The following is a 15469-nucleotide window of genomic DNA, read 5'->3' as shown; positions in this document are numbered from 1 at the left end:
TAAACAACATGTGGAGCACAAAGAAAAGATATCAGAGCTGAGATGCACTGTGAGGCTAATTCCACAGACAGTTGGCAGTAATTTAGAAAGTGGGAGTCATAAGAAGGATCCTGGGGTCTTGACACAAGTAGTTTAAGGTGAGGCTTTTGAGTCAGGGAAGAGGTTGAATTGTGCAAACTCTGTGACATCACACTTCCAGATTAGTAAACAGCAAAATGACAATCTTCAATTGTCTCGAGCAGTTCTCATAAATTTTTACTGTAAATTTTCTGAAGCAAACAGTGCTATTATTCATTGGTTCATAATTTTCTCTTTCTTGAGCAAAGATTTCCTGGAACAAACAACTAAGCCATATTGATAACACTTAGTCCTTAATCTTGATAGCTATGTTTGATGCAGCTGTTTGCAGTTCTCATTCCACAATACTAAAAAGAGTATGACACTGTTTATATAATGTTCAAAAGTAAGGAAAATTATTATAAGGTTTAAGAGTTCATACATAGGTGCCAAAATTACTTAGAACAATAAAGAAACCAGGGTAGTAGTTACCTCTGGGATGAGTAGAAAAGTGTTGACTTGGAAGGGATACTTGAAAAGTTTCTAGAGTTCTGACTATATTCAGTTTCATGCCCTTGGTGGTAATTAAACTAATCTTTGTGTTATAATTATTCTTTAAACTGTACTTATATTTAACCCAATCTGCTGAATATATGCTATCCTAACAATTTTAAGTTAATTACTACATGTTTCAAGTTCAAAATTGTATCTTTCTACTCTATTTGATGTCTGAATTTCAGTTATAACTCCCATCTCCTCTTCTGTTCTTTGTACTTGAATGAATTTGATAATATTACTTGTCTTTCTCATCTTCATTTTCCACAATGAGTATTATTACTATTACCATTTTTGAAGATTAAGGTGTATAACTTAAATGGTATTTGTTTTGTCATTTAATTGTTATCTAAGTATCCCTTTCTATATTCTGTGTACATTGATAAACAGAAATCTAAAACCATTTATTTTCATCTTCTTACTTACTTTTACTTTTGAATTACTAATGGTTTCTCATGTGTTGACTGAGAGTAATTTATCTCTGAGAATTACTATAATTATTCTTTCTTCTACCTTACTTAGCTGCTGCCTCCCATGTTCTTTATATTGAAGTATCACAGGACTTGGTATGTGAGCCTCTTCTCTTTTATATCAAGATAAGCTTATCCAGTGTCCCGGCTTTAAATATTATATATAAACTGATGATTTCTAAATTTAGATCCTCATCCTGGACCTTCTACCTGCTAAGCTCCCACAACTTGGAGTTAAAATTAACTTCTCTCATTTTTTTATAGCCTACATTAGATCTATCGGCCAATATTTCCATCTCTGCCTTCAAAATATATCTAGAATCCATCTGCTCTCTTCACCATCTCCACGGCTATTCCCTTAGTTTAAGTCAGTCTTCTCTCACCTGGATTTTTTTACTAGTACCCAAATGGATCTCTGTTTCCAAAATCACTCCATTTCAATTTATTCCTAACAAATGGCCAAATTATTCTGTGGCAACATGAGGTCATATTTCCCCTCTGCTCAAAACAATTCCGACAATTCTGATTTCATTCAAATTGAAAGCCAAAGTTTTAAAAATTACATATAATTACTACCTGATTTATGATTGAACCTCCCTATATACAAACACACACTAAGAGTAGAGGGATTTTCACTTTTGTTCATTGCTGATTCCTAAGAACATAGAATACTGCTTTGTTTACAGCAAAATGTTTGTAGAATGAATGAATGAAAGAATAATGAATGAATGAATGAATGAATGAACAAATAAATATATTGTATGTAACATCTTTCACAGTGTATAATGTGTCAGTTTTATCTGGAAACATATATGTATGTATAAGATTTGAGACAACTATTATATATATAGATATAAAATAGTTGAGACAAAACCCACCACATTCAGAATATGCACATTATTTGCTGTCCTCTTTCTACCAGAATACCAAGGTTTACCTGGAAGAAGATAGGGAAACATCTTCTGTGCATTCCCATCATTCAAGTTGAGTTAATATAATCACAATCCTCAAATTATTTCTTAGATTTGTCCTAATGGTATTATTCATCTTGCTTCTGGGTAGAAGGGGACTATCTAACCACTGTCAACTTAATTGATACTTTAAATATGGTTTTCTCCTTAATAAATGCACAACCTCCAGGAAATTGGCCCATTCAGCAACTGGTAAAAGAATAAAACAAAGACCCTTCAGAGCTTTAAAAGTAGTGTCTTAGTCTTTTCGGGCTACTATAACAGAATAACATAGATTGTGTAGCTTATATACAACAGACATTTTTCCTCACAGTTTTAGAGGCCAAGAAGTCCAAGATCAGAATGCCAGCAGACATGGGCAGGTTCTGGTGAGAGCCCCGTTCTGGTTGCAGACCACTGACTTCTGAGTCCTCATATGGCGAAAGGAGTGAGGCGGCTCTCTCATGGTCTTTTTAAGGGCACTGATCTCATTCTTGTGGGCACCACCTTCATAGCATAAACACCTACCAAAGACCCCCAATTCCTAATTCCATCACATTAGGGGTTAGGATTTTAACATGTGAATTTGGGGAGAGCAAATGTTCAGTCTGTAGCAATAGTTTATTATCTTCCTGGACAAGGGGAAATTTCGAGGAAGTTCAAGTGTTAAAAAGAGTTAGTTCATGACGGCTATGCCAATTAAGATTTGAAAATTTGCACTTCAAGTATTACTCAAATGAGTTTATTTGTTTGAATATAGTTAATTAAAACAGTTTTCATTGTTCATTACTCAGGGAAGTCTTCATTTAGCTTGAAGTTTTATCAGCTTCAGCTGATTTGAACCTGTTATGATGAAACACAACATTCAGTTTTAATAGCCTAGACAAATGCTCCTGTGAGTGGAAAATTTCCCTTTTATGCTATCTGTGGCTACATATCTAATACTCAGCACTGAAACAATAAACACTACATTATACATATTATTCCTAGGGTTAAAATTTTATGCATTCCCTATGTAGAGTTTTTTTTCTAAAAACACAGATTCAACATTTTTGGAGAAGGATAATAATTGTTCATTCTTCTACTTTTTATTTCATATGTAGTTGATGCCAGACACAATGCTTTTTACCTATTTTTTAACTAGCTGGAATATCTTCTTATTGTCTCATTCTCCATGTTACCTTCTTCCATTTGTTAACTCCTTTTCAATAATTGAGTTATTCTATCTTCCATTTTTTAAATTTCTTTCATAGATTATTTTCTGAACACGCATTGCTAATAAGTTATATGGTGAGAGTCTTTCAATAAACCCATTCATAAAAAAGAGCGCATCTTTTATTTATTATACTTACATGGAGGAATATATGCCTATCAGAAGGATTAACCTATTCAAACCTATGTAGGCCAGGCCATTGCTTAACAACACCTCTTAACAATTAGAGATAATTGCATTCTTTTATTCATTGAACATTTACTGAGAAAAAAATAAATGCCAGGCACTCTGCTAAATAATAGGGATGTTCAGATAGATCCACATTTTTTGTGGCTCTTCAATAAGACAACTATTAAGTAAATCATTATGCCAAATTTCTTATTTACTCCATTTGTTCCTCAGAATTTAGAAGCAAGGATCCTCAGGCCAGATTCTCGGGACTACTGGCTCTTCCTACTAGAAGTTGTTAATTGTCAAGGGTTAAGTTTCAAATATTGTGAGTGAACTAGTGAACTCAAAGATGTCTAACAACATTTATATTTTTAAGCAATATATTAGTCTTTATTCTACTAATTAGAAAATAAGAGACCTAAATTTGCAAATATGTCTTAGCCTTGGAGTTAATATTTAGCCTTGAAGACTACTGAAATATTATTTCTTGCCACTCAAATTTTGATCCACAGACCAGCAACATCAGCATTCTCTGGAATTTTATTAGCAATGTAGAATCTAATGTGATCCCCAGATCTATTGAATCATTATATACATTTTTACAAAATCCCCAGGTGATTTGCATGTACATGAAAATTTGAGAAGCTGCTGTAAATCACTTTAACATTTTGAGTCCTTCCTTGTAACTGATTAAAGTTCTTTCTTCTACTTAGTTATATTACTAATTGCAGATAAATAAAAAAAAAAAAAAGCAGGTGGGAAAAAGAGGAAAATTTGAATCTAAAGAGGCCAGGATCAGGCCCTGTTAGACACTACAGATAAATCTAGGGTACTAATGGAATGGTGGCAAAGATAAGTGGCAAAATCATTTAAACGTTTTGCTACCTGTTGACATTATTGAAAATATCTTCAAAGCAATTTGAAATCCTCATACAAGAATAATGTAACCTGCCATTCAGGAGCCTTTTGAACACTTGTAACTAATTGATGTTCACCCCTTCAGGCATCAAATGCAATTACTGAGCTACTCGGGGTACAATTTAACTTGAAGTTGACATATTGAATGCAGAGAGAATCACAAACAGTAAAGGCATAAAGTCCACTTAGAGGGAGAGCATCTTTCAGTTTTGCAGCACACAGGACCCTGGCCCACTGACATCATACTGCTGATCTGTTGCAGAGATGAAATAAATAAATATGAAATCCTTTCATACTATGTTGAAGTATGTGTGATGTGTAGGGAAAAAGCTTACAGTGGAATTAGTCCTGAGACCATACTAAAAAAAAAAAAAATCTAAGACCTTACTTGCCACTATTTAACCCTAAGAAAAATAAAATAATTTGGGGCCCGTATTAAATCAGTTGCAAACTTAGATTCTGGCTCTTCCTAACAGAGTTTAATTGCTCAGGGTTGAGGTTTAGCAATTATAAAGATGGTGTGAGAATGGTATATATACAAATGCTAGTATACAGACAGAAATGGGTTAATCTCACATCATATTATCCATTAGACAGACAAAAGTATTTTTTTATTTGTAAATTTAACTTAGTTTTTCTGTATTATAAGTTTTATTGTAGAAATTAGAGCTGGAACTGTGCGAAAGTCAAACAAATCTATGTTATTTACTCTTGAATTCTCCAGCAATGCATGTATCCACAATATGATTTCTTATGTTCACTCAGTAGAATGTCTGTATTGCTTTTTTATGCTGCTTCCAGTTGCCTCAACACAAAAATAAGATTATTTATATGGCACGTAATCACTTCCACCCACAAATCTCTTTACTTTTGAATCCTTAGGCAAGTGTGATTTGAAGTTCTCACTGTTATTTTTTAGAAAAATGAAAAAAACAATATATATGTAATGTTATAGTCACTGCTTCCAAACTACAAGATGAATTTACTGAAGCATAGCTTACTAATGTTATATGGAGACATTTGAAAAGTATGTGATTATTGTTAAGCTTTAAAGAATATTCTATCAGAATTCCTTTTGTAGCTTTATATATACATACACACATTGGTATAGATGCATATGAATATAAACATAACAGCTAAAACTTTCTTTTTGCTACCTCTAGGTAGCATTACTTGTACTTAGTGCGGCAGAAATTGGCTTATCATTCAAGAACCCAATTCCCTTTTCTCCTGGACACGTTGCTAGAGTTCATTTCACAGACTGCATTAGAATTTGAAATGTCCATTTGATTGAGATCTATGCAGAAGAAAGTAGAGCCTTCTATCAGCTTGGATTCTTGAATGACTGTCTGAACAGAAATTCCCTCTAATGTACATAACTCACACATTTATCCTCCCACATACCCACCACACATTCATCCTACCCTCACCTCTGACACACAAATGGCTAATTGAAATTCATGTGGTCAAGAAGGAGATCTCCATTTTGTTCAACCAATGGAATTTGCTTGGAATTTATTTGGTAGTAGAGCTAGCCCTACTTTCTCTAATATAGCATAAGCATGCAGCTGAGAACAACATGTACAAATCTCAAGAAAATTTTTTATTAGTTGTTATCCTTAATCTTATTCTATCCCAATCACATATATATAATATATAAGTATATAAATAAATTATATATATAAATGAATATATAAAATGTAAACAAGAAAGGAAAAAATGAAGGAATAAGAGTAGAGATATTACAGGAAAGGCAGATGTGTGTATACAAAGAGGCTTGATCTTGTCCAGTGGGTAGCTAGGGGCAGTCTATATGTCCTGAATTTCAGTAAAGCTCACTTTTATGACTGAACTCAATTTAGAGGCCATCCTCTGTTAATAATACTCATGTGCTGCTTTTACTCCTACCTTCATCTGTCTAGTTTGGCTAGCTGTTCATCGAACCCACTTCACCCACCAGATAGTCACAGGACTACCTCCCCAAATGCAGCTTGCATTCCAGAATGGCTGCTGCTTCACTCTCTGGACCCTAATAATGACATTTGTCTTGATTATAGTAATATTTCTGTGAGAAAAATTAAAGTTCAATAGTTTTTAATCCTCTTGGACCTGGTTCTTCATTTCCCTTTTGAAAGTGGATTTTTCTATGCCTTTCAATATGATAAAATAATGATTCAAAAAATTGTTGGGAGCCTTCTAATTTCTGGTACTATACTTGGCATCAGGGACACAGGGAAATAAGGCACATCTACTTGTGGAAAGCTCTCAGTCTACTAAACACTGTCAGGTACAAAAACAATTCCTTCCAGTACAGCATGATGAGCACTATAATGGAGATGTATACACAGGTTTATTAAAACTCAGATGAAGTAAAAATGTGAATCTGACAGAGAGATCAGGAAAAATGCAGGAGTTGATACTTCTGCTAAGCCTTTAAAAATGGGCAAGTATTTATAAAGCAGAGAATGACTGGATTTATGTCCTGAGAACATGAAAGATCATAAGAAAAGGAATAGAAGCAAGAGGGCCAAGTTACACTCATCAATAAAGAGTACACATTGTTAGGGGGTGAAGATTTCAGTTTGCTCTGAAAAGGAGTTTACGACAAACATATTCAGAGCGTTAGCTGGCATGTTAAGAAAGCTCTGAAAGTATTAGCCGTATGCTATAGATATTTGTCTTAGACTCTTTGGCAAATAAGATAGATAATGAGAGAGAGGATAAGAGGGTTAATTAGAAGCTGATTTTAATGATCCAGATTGATGATAACAGCCAATCTATAGTAGTGGCAATGGGGTCAGTGAGGAGTACACAGAGAGTATTTATGATATAGATTGCACAGGATATAGCTTCAATTAAATATAAAAGAGTCAAAGATGTCTAGTTAACCACTACCCAAGGCAGACACCCAAGGGAATCACAAAGAGTGGATATAGAGTGGTATACAGAGTAACAAGAGAAGGTCAACCAGATGTTTACCAGGTAGTTCAGAATGCCAGAAGCAAAGCCATCAGTATTCAATGTCACCGAAGTTAAGTAAAAAGAAAGCCTAAAAAAGGAAAAAGATGGACAGCATTATTTCAAATGTGGTCAAGAGAACAAATAAGACCTATGATAAAGTGGAATTATGTCCAAAGAAGAGTAAATTATTAATAGATTTTGGAAGAGACTAAAAAACTTACTTTACATGTGTATATATTTTTAGTTAATTTTCAGATAAAACTGATTTTTTTGTCTAACGCAGAAAAAATAATATGCCATAAAACTACATATGGAGTAGGAGAAGCCTGATATACTGAAGATTTCAATTACCCCAATAGTTTTACTATCTATGCGTAAGGCCAGATCTAAATAAGAAGAAACACATTCCCAAAATTGACATGAAAGTTAAAAGAAATTTTCTGTGTTTTGTCATTAACATTTTCATTAAATTTCTGAATTATCAAGTTATTTCAACCAGACATCAAAATAATGCTATGCTGAAGTACACTATAAATACAATGGAACAGAAAAAAATTTAAAATCTTTTAAATATGTCAAGGGATAATGGAAAATTCCTGGCAATACATGTCAGTAAATTTGAATTCAAGAGTAAAATATAAATATGAAGGTGATAAATGAAAAAGCAGTTCAAGAGATGATAGTAATGAATAAGATCTGATTAAAAGATGCAATTTAAAAATAAAAAAAAGTCTAAAATGAGTGTAAATAGTCTTAAATTATAACAGATGAGATTTAGGTTAAGAGTTACAATAGTAATTTCTTGACCATTACAATTTTAAACATAAATTGAAATTGTCTCCCAAGAGAATAGATGTCTCTGACTTAGAAATAGAAAATATCCATTGTAAGCATCTCTACAGTATTTTCTAATCAGATTCATCATTTATTTAATATCATAAATTTAAAACAATTATGTTCATTCCTCTCCCTAAATATTCCTGTTCCAGAATACACTGAACTTAACTACGTTTATTTGAAAAATAAATTAAAAACTCTAAAAACAGAAAATTCTCTGTGTTCTTCTCCAAATAAATTCATAGTCAAATCTATATTTTCAATTTCTCTTAGATTTCACTATAATCCTTTTCATTCGGAATTTCTTAATTCTATTACTAATTCTAAGATTAAGTCATCTTTGACTCCCTCTCTTTACCTTCAATTTCTAATTGGTGACCAACTCCTACTGAATCTCATTCTAACCCTCATTTCCTTCTCATATCCTGCACTTACTCAGATTCTCTTTACCATTCCCAAAAAATGTTGTCCTAGTTTTCTAACTTGTCTCATCTGGACTCTCCCCATTTCAATGTAGTCTGGACCTTATTGTCAGATTAATATTACTGAAGCTCAGTTCTGACCATATAAGTCCTTTGTTCAAAATCTCCAGTGGCTTGCCATTGAATACTGAAGAAACACAAATGTCTTTGTTTGGTAGTCAATATTTCCCCAAATTTATTTTTTTCTAATTTTATCCTCATTACTACCTTTTATGCACCTCTGTTCCCAGTAACAGCAAAATATTGCTTCCCATATATACCTTTTAATTTATTTCTTCTACTGATCTGTTCATGACTTGTGTCAGCTAACACTTCTTAAACATCCACCATTAATCCAAATTCCATGTAACTGGTTGAAAAACTATGTCCTCAAAACAATTTTTCCTGCTCTCTCACATTCCACTTCTTTAGAATACATAAATCTCTTCTCTGAATTCCAAATTCTAAATTACACTCATCATTTTTATCTTCTCTTATAGGTATTTGTGCACCTATCTCACTTACAATAATGAAAACTCCATAAGACAGGACACTTGATTTATTATTAGATTAGTGAATTCTTAGTATTTCCTTATTAAATATGAAATTATTTCTTATGCTTCCTATTTAAATTGGAACTTGGTATTATTGATTCAAATGGCAAAAGTATAGTCATAAATCAAATAACATCAGTATCAGCACATTTAGCATCAACATTAATGAAAAAAATTGAAGATAATCAGTGCCCCAACTTTTGAGGGGAATGATTTCTGAGAAGTGAAGTAATACCTCAAAATCTCAGAGAATAAGACTTAGAAATCTCTGGAGGCCAAGAATAATCTGCTGTTTTCATCTTTTGAGTTGTTTGACTTTAAATTCTTTCCACTCTACCTATGAAGAAGTGATCTAATTTCTTCTTTGAAAGATGATAAATACCATTTTGCAATGGTTTAAAACAGGAGTAATCAAATAAAGGTCAGAAACTTTATGATAATTTGATAAAACTGAAATTCCTGAGTGGAATCACTCTTCTTGATACTTGAGTGGCATTAGTAAAACAAGGACCTCAAACATGGTGTCAAGAACAGATAAAAAGGACAGCATAGGGAATATTGTTAATAATATTGTAATAACTATGCCAGGTGGGTACTAGACTAAGTGGAAGGATCACATCATAAATTCTATAAATGTTTAATCACTATTCTATACACTTGAAACTAATATAAAATGATATTAAATGTCAACTCTAATTAAAAAATTAAAATTACAAAAAGATAGGAAGGAGTAGAATGAAGAGAGTGTAGCAATAGCTTCCAAGGAGGATTTTAGGAGTTAAGGATAAGAATGGGAGGTGGGCAGAAAGATGTAGATTGTAGTTAAATAAAAACTTTGGAAACAAGGAGATATAGATTCAATTCATAGATCTACCACTCAATGATTATGGCTATATGATCTCAAGTTTCTTTGGCTGTAAAGATTAAATAAGATAAGTACGTAGTACACTAACATGAGAGTAATGATTACTACTCCTAAAGTTGTTCTGAAGATCAAATGAGATAATTATTTAATACAGTAACCATTATATAATCAGTTCTTAATTCATGGGAAGCTATTATTGTAGGAGCTATTATAGCAGTAATATCAATATGAACCTGAGTTGAGATCTCAGTTCTGTCTTTATTAGTTTGTGATTTTTTAAAAATACTAAGCCTACCTTAAGCTTCAGTTTCATCATCTCTACAGAGTTCTTGTGAAGATTAAATGAAACAATGCATAAGTTATACACTTATCAAGTGTGCTTGATTATAGTGGCTAGAATCGCCATGTTATGTGCTGTTGAACAATCCATTACCATCACCAATACATGTACTAAATTTTGAGGAATGGGGGAAAGAAAAAGAAATAAGATATCTTAACATCACTAAAGATAGTTATTGATTATGCTTTCTATTATCTACTAATTCCCCTGAAAAGCATGTTTAACCCTGAGCATGTAAATTTTCTTTTGCAAATGATTTTTCTCCCTTTAGAATAAGTAAACAGCATATTAATATGTTCTACTATTTGGTTCAACTGTTTTATGAATTTAAAAAATCAATTTGTGATCAAACAAGTTCAATTGGATAAATATTTTACTTGAATAAACATATTTTCTTACATAAAATATAAAAATGTTGAACCAGTAGATATCAGGCACCCTCTCTTATGTCAGAACTGAGGACATAAACCAGTGGGAGACATTAGTCTTTTGTTTTAAAATAAACAGCCTAACAGAAATGCATTATCTTCTGGTAGAAGGAGAAAGAAGTGTTTATGTTGAAGGTGAGAAGGAAGTGGTCAATAAAAATTCTGAACGATCACAGTTAGGAACTATTTGGGTTGACCATATATTCATTCATTGTTTATGATCCACTGACACTCTCCTATCTCCAGAGTGGAAATACGGTAACTTCTAAGACTCAGCTATGGTCTAGAAGCTTCATGCATCCCTAGGAGAAGTATGCCAGACTCATGAGAGACTTCTACCCTGGGCAAAGATAGAGGAATAAAGATTCTAAGGGTTTGCTGCCACTAGTGTCATTTCTTTTTTTGATCTCTCATCCAATAAACAAACTTTTTGATAGTTTCTGATATTGATATCTTGGAATACTAGTGACTAACACTGGAATTGACTATTAATATATTATAGTCAGGCCACGGATGATATTCTACAGCATTTTTCTCTGGTTACTATTTCTGACTCTACAATTGATGTTCCTTTAACTCTGCTATGGCATTGTCCTCAACTCCATTCTTTGATTTCCAGAAAACAATTGCAACCACAAAATAAATATCAATATCAAAGGCAAATGCCAAAATAAAGAAACAGAAAACAATATTTACTAAGATTGTATGTGACTGAAAGTTTGGAGGAGATGAATATGGTTTTACAGCAGAGGAACAAAAAATTACATCTTAAAATTTATTATTATTATTTCTTTCCTTAGGCCACTATGAGATTTAGTGATTCCATGTGATTTATTCTTCTTTTCTCATCTCTTTCCGGATTTAAAAAAAAAAAAAAAAGAGACATAAACCCAAATATGACACACAATCTTTCCCGTTTCCTAATGCAGAGCAATTTAGGTTCCATTGCCCCTGCTGTCTATGTAGGTCAGGGCTCCCCTTTACATGTCCAAAAATTTAGCAGAAGCTTTGAAATGACTACTTTGAAGAGCCTGGTTAACTTCTTAGACTATACAAAGTGTTTCATCTCTTTTATCTGTAAGCATCTGAAGTAATGGGGAATTGAAGTTGAAGAAGAGTTTTTACTTTGTACCGACACTGGTCTAAGAACCATAAATATATTACCTAGTTTAATTCCACAACCTCTCTGTAAGATCGACATTATTATTACATTTGGCAGACAAGGATGCTGAAGTATGGAAAGATTAAAGAACTTACCTAATGTTACTTAACTAGAAAGTGGCAGAGCTGGGAAGAACGAAGATTTTTTAGTCAGGATAGGCTAGATTTTGCTAAAAAAAATTAATGATTTAACAAATCAATTCAAATTTCAGGAATTTGAACAAATAGTCCTTGGCATTAACTTATTTCAAATGCATAGATATTAAATGGAAATAATTTCCAAACAGCAAAATCATATTGAAATGTAAGCCTGTGTAAGCTTGGTTTTAAGAAATTCCTATTATGTATAGCCACAATTTCCAAGTACTTTGTTTACTTATCCATGTGAAAATAACTCTCTTAATTATGTAAAAGTGAAATGATTTTTTGCGTCCTCCACAGAGTCTCTAGAGTATGGCATAGGATTACCATATCAAAGCAAATCTAGCAGAAAAAAAAAAGACTTTGCTCAGGACTGAAAAAGACTGGGGTTCAAATCCCAGCTTTACAACAGCCATGCTACCCTGAAAAAGCCCAATCTCGTCTGATCTCAGAAGCTAAGCAGGGTCGGGCCAGGTTAGTACTTGGATGGGAGACCACCTAGGAAAACCAGGTGCTGTAGGCGTAAAAAATAAATAAGGGATTGTAACCAAGGGTTGCCTCGCCTAAAAAATTAAAAAAAAAAAAAAAAAAAATTCCAGCTTATCATTGACTGGAGGTATGGCCTTGTGTTAGTTATTGAATTCTGGGTTTTAATTTTCTTATCTATAAAATGAGGCTAATGACACTGCATCAACAGTATGATTTTCCGGAATAAATTAAATATGCACTAAGTGGTGAGGAAATTGCCTGGCCTTTGGGGTGCAATTGTCCCGGGTTCAAATTCTGGTTCTGACATCTACTGTGCATATGACAGATACTAATGTCCTCATCTTTGAAATGGTAATAATAATACCAACCTGAATCTCATAAGGTTATGAGAAGCTTAGAGATAAAATACAGAAAGCTCGTAGTTGAACAACTGACATATGGCAAGAGCTTAATATGTGGTGGATCTGAATATTTAATATTTTCAATTTTTACAGCTGTAGGAGACAGAGTCCATGATATTTCTAAATCTCTTTTTGAGGCATTATTAATTACCCCTGACTTCAATCAGTTTAAACCTCAAACGAAATAATCACGCATTATTCATCTCTTCTTTTAAATCCCTTCACTGACTCACCAGTGCCTTCTGTGTAACATTTTAATTTCAGTCACTAACTTTTCATGTACCTGCACAGCAGGCTTACTAAGCAGCTCTTAGTCCTTCCCACATAAGTTGCCTAAGCACAAGGAGGATTCAGTTCATTAAAGCATATAGGATTTTAGATGCTATGTAGAAAATTAAGAAAACCTGTTCCTGCAATCTGGCTTCTCAAACTGACTTCATTATATAATAGAAAATTGATCGTTAAGTTTCCCCATCATTTTTCTCTTGCTCAGACACTCAAATGCCCTACTTCCATTTTTCTCCCCCCTCACACCTTTCTACAGCTTACTTAATTGGAATAGCTCTGGAGCTTAATTTAAAAAGTGAGTATCTAGTTTATACAATTTTCCCAGGTGAATAATATAACCTTGCATTGATTATTTATTGATGTGGGCATTAAATTCATGCACTCTCAACTATAGTGGGCTAAACAATACTTCCCCTTTTAAATACTACTTTGATATTCTTGTTGAAGGATTTAATTGATATAAGGACACAAAAACAACACAACAGACTCCTGGTTCTTAACTGTTATAGCCCAACAAGAAGTTTAGCTGAATATTTTGTAAAAGCATTACATATTTAACTAGAGTGTGATATGCTTATATCTTACTTGTGTTGGTCATTATAGTCAGCTTTACAGTGGTAGTTCATTAATTTGTGCAATGAATATTTTGAACTGCAAATTAACTAGTTACTGGGTTTACAGAAGAGATTCTGTGCTCTCAGAGAAGACTGTAAGATGAAAAGGCATTTTCATGAGAAGTAGAAGAATTTTTCAAATAGATGAAACATTATGGCCAAAAGTCCTAAGGCTGAGACGAGGCTGAAATGGCAAATAGTGGTTCATCCCCTAGGTCCTTGTGCTCTATATTTAAGAACTTGGGGCTTTATATTAAGTGAAATAACCCTCAAAGTCCTACAGTAGAAAGAGACTTAAAAGGACCAGAAATCTAATAATTTACAACAAAATATGGCTCTTAAAGCAGGGTAAGCTCAATATGCAAAAAATAACTACACATGAAAACTCGCCTAATGCCGACCTGGTATATCAGGAAAGAGTCTTCTGAGAGTGATGTCGATCTCCAGCCCTGAAGGCTGACTGAAGAAGCAAAGAAGCATGAAAGATATTTCTGATAGAAGGAAAAACTCGCAATGGTCTGCCAACAAGAGAGTTGGTCTGCAGTTATTTAGCGGGCAGTAGTGTGGGGTAAAGAGCAGAAGTCTGCTAAGAGTCAAGAGATGAAGTGAGATAAGTGAGCAAGGTTTGAACCAAGATGCTTTAATCATCATAGGTGCTATTAAGTTATTCTAGCAACGATGAGAACTGCCTTCACAGTTCTCTTCCTTTTATGGTCAACACAGACAAATAAAAATCACTATAATATACTGAATTTACTTCTTCAACATAAATTTCTTATTAAGCACCTACTTTGCACTAGGCAGAGTATTTGGCACTAGGAGAGACAAGCAAGAAAACAAGCAATATAGCCATTCCTATCTTTCATTTGTTTAATTATTTTTTTTATTAAGGGTCTACTCTGCGATCTGTGCTAAGAATACAATGATGGAGGAAATACAGATATGGCCTGTGCTCATATCAGGCTCTAGTGAGTTGTGTGTTGCTACAGAGAGAGGCCTATAGTGCTTTGGAAACACAAAGGAGGGGCACCTAAAGTGATTTCTGTCTATGTGTACTATCTTTGTAAGGGGGCAACTAAGAAAGAAAAAGTATTAAGACAGACTTTCCAATGATGAATAAGAAAAAGATGAAGAAGCTTTGCAATGACAAGAAAAGACCACGGGGTGTTCAGGAACTACTGTAAAGGATGTCAACTATGCAACTGACTCTAGGACAGAATCTGTGAACAGCAGAGAAAGGAGCCCATATTCAAAAAGATTGCCTCTCTCCTTCTAAAAAAAAAAAAAAAAGAGAGAGAAAAGATTTATTTCTTTGTTAAATATAAAAACAGTCACATTAATTGACATTAGGTTAAACTTGACAAGATCTAGGGACTGGAATAGGATACATTACTATTTTAATCTTAAAGGACTTTATATCTTTAATAGAGTATAAAGCAAAGGCTTATGATAGTTCTGCAGCTGGTAAGGGAAGCATGATGCAGATAACTATTTTTATTTAAATCAATGTGTTGTATTCATAGAGAATAGGGCGGAATGCTGCAGCTGCAAGAAGAAATTTAAAATTAGAACAGCTTCAATAGTGCTGTTCACAA

At 33.4% G+C, this 15469-nt stretch overlaps 1 pseudogene; it reads left to right on the top strand.

Moving 5' to 3' along the window:
* Window positions 1-12486: 12486 nt before the first annotated feature.
* LOC120583418 (uncharacterized) lies at window positions 12487-12605 on the top strand (annotated as a pseudogene).
* Window positions 12606-15469: the final 2864 nt, after the last annotated feature.

The sequence above is a fragment of the Pteropus medius genome, unplaced genomic scaffold (genome assembly GCF_902729225.1).
Source record: "Pteropus medius unplaced genomic scaffold, Ma_sr-lr_union100, whole genome shotgun sequence".
Classification (NCBI taxonomy): domain Eukaryota; kingdom Metazoa; phylum Chordata; class Mammalia; order Chiroptera; family Pteropodidae; genus Pteropus; species Pteropus medius.
Note: the sequence above shows the minus strand (reverse complement) of the source record. Positions and strands in the feature narration are given on the sequence as shown.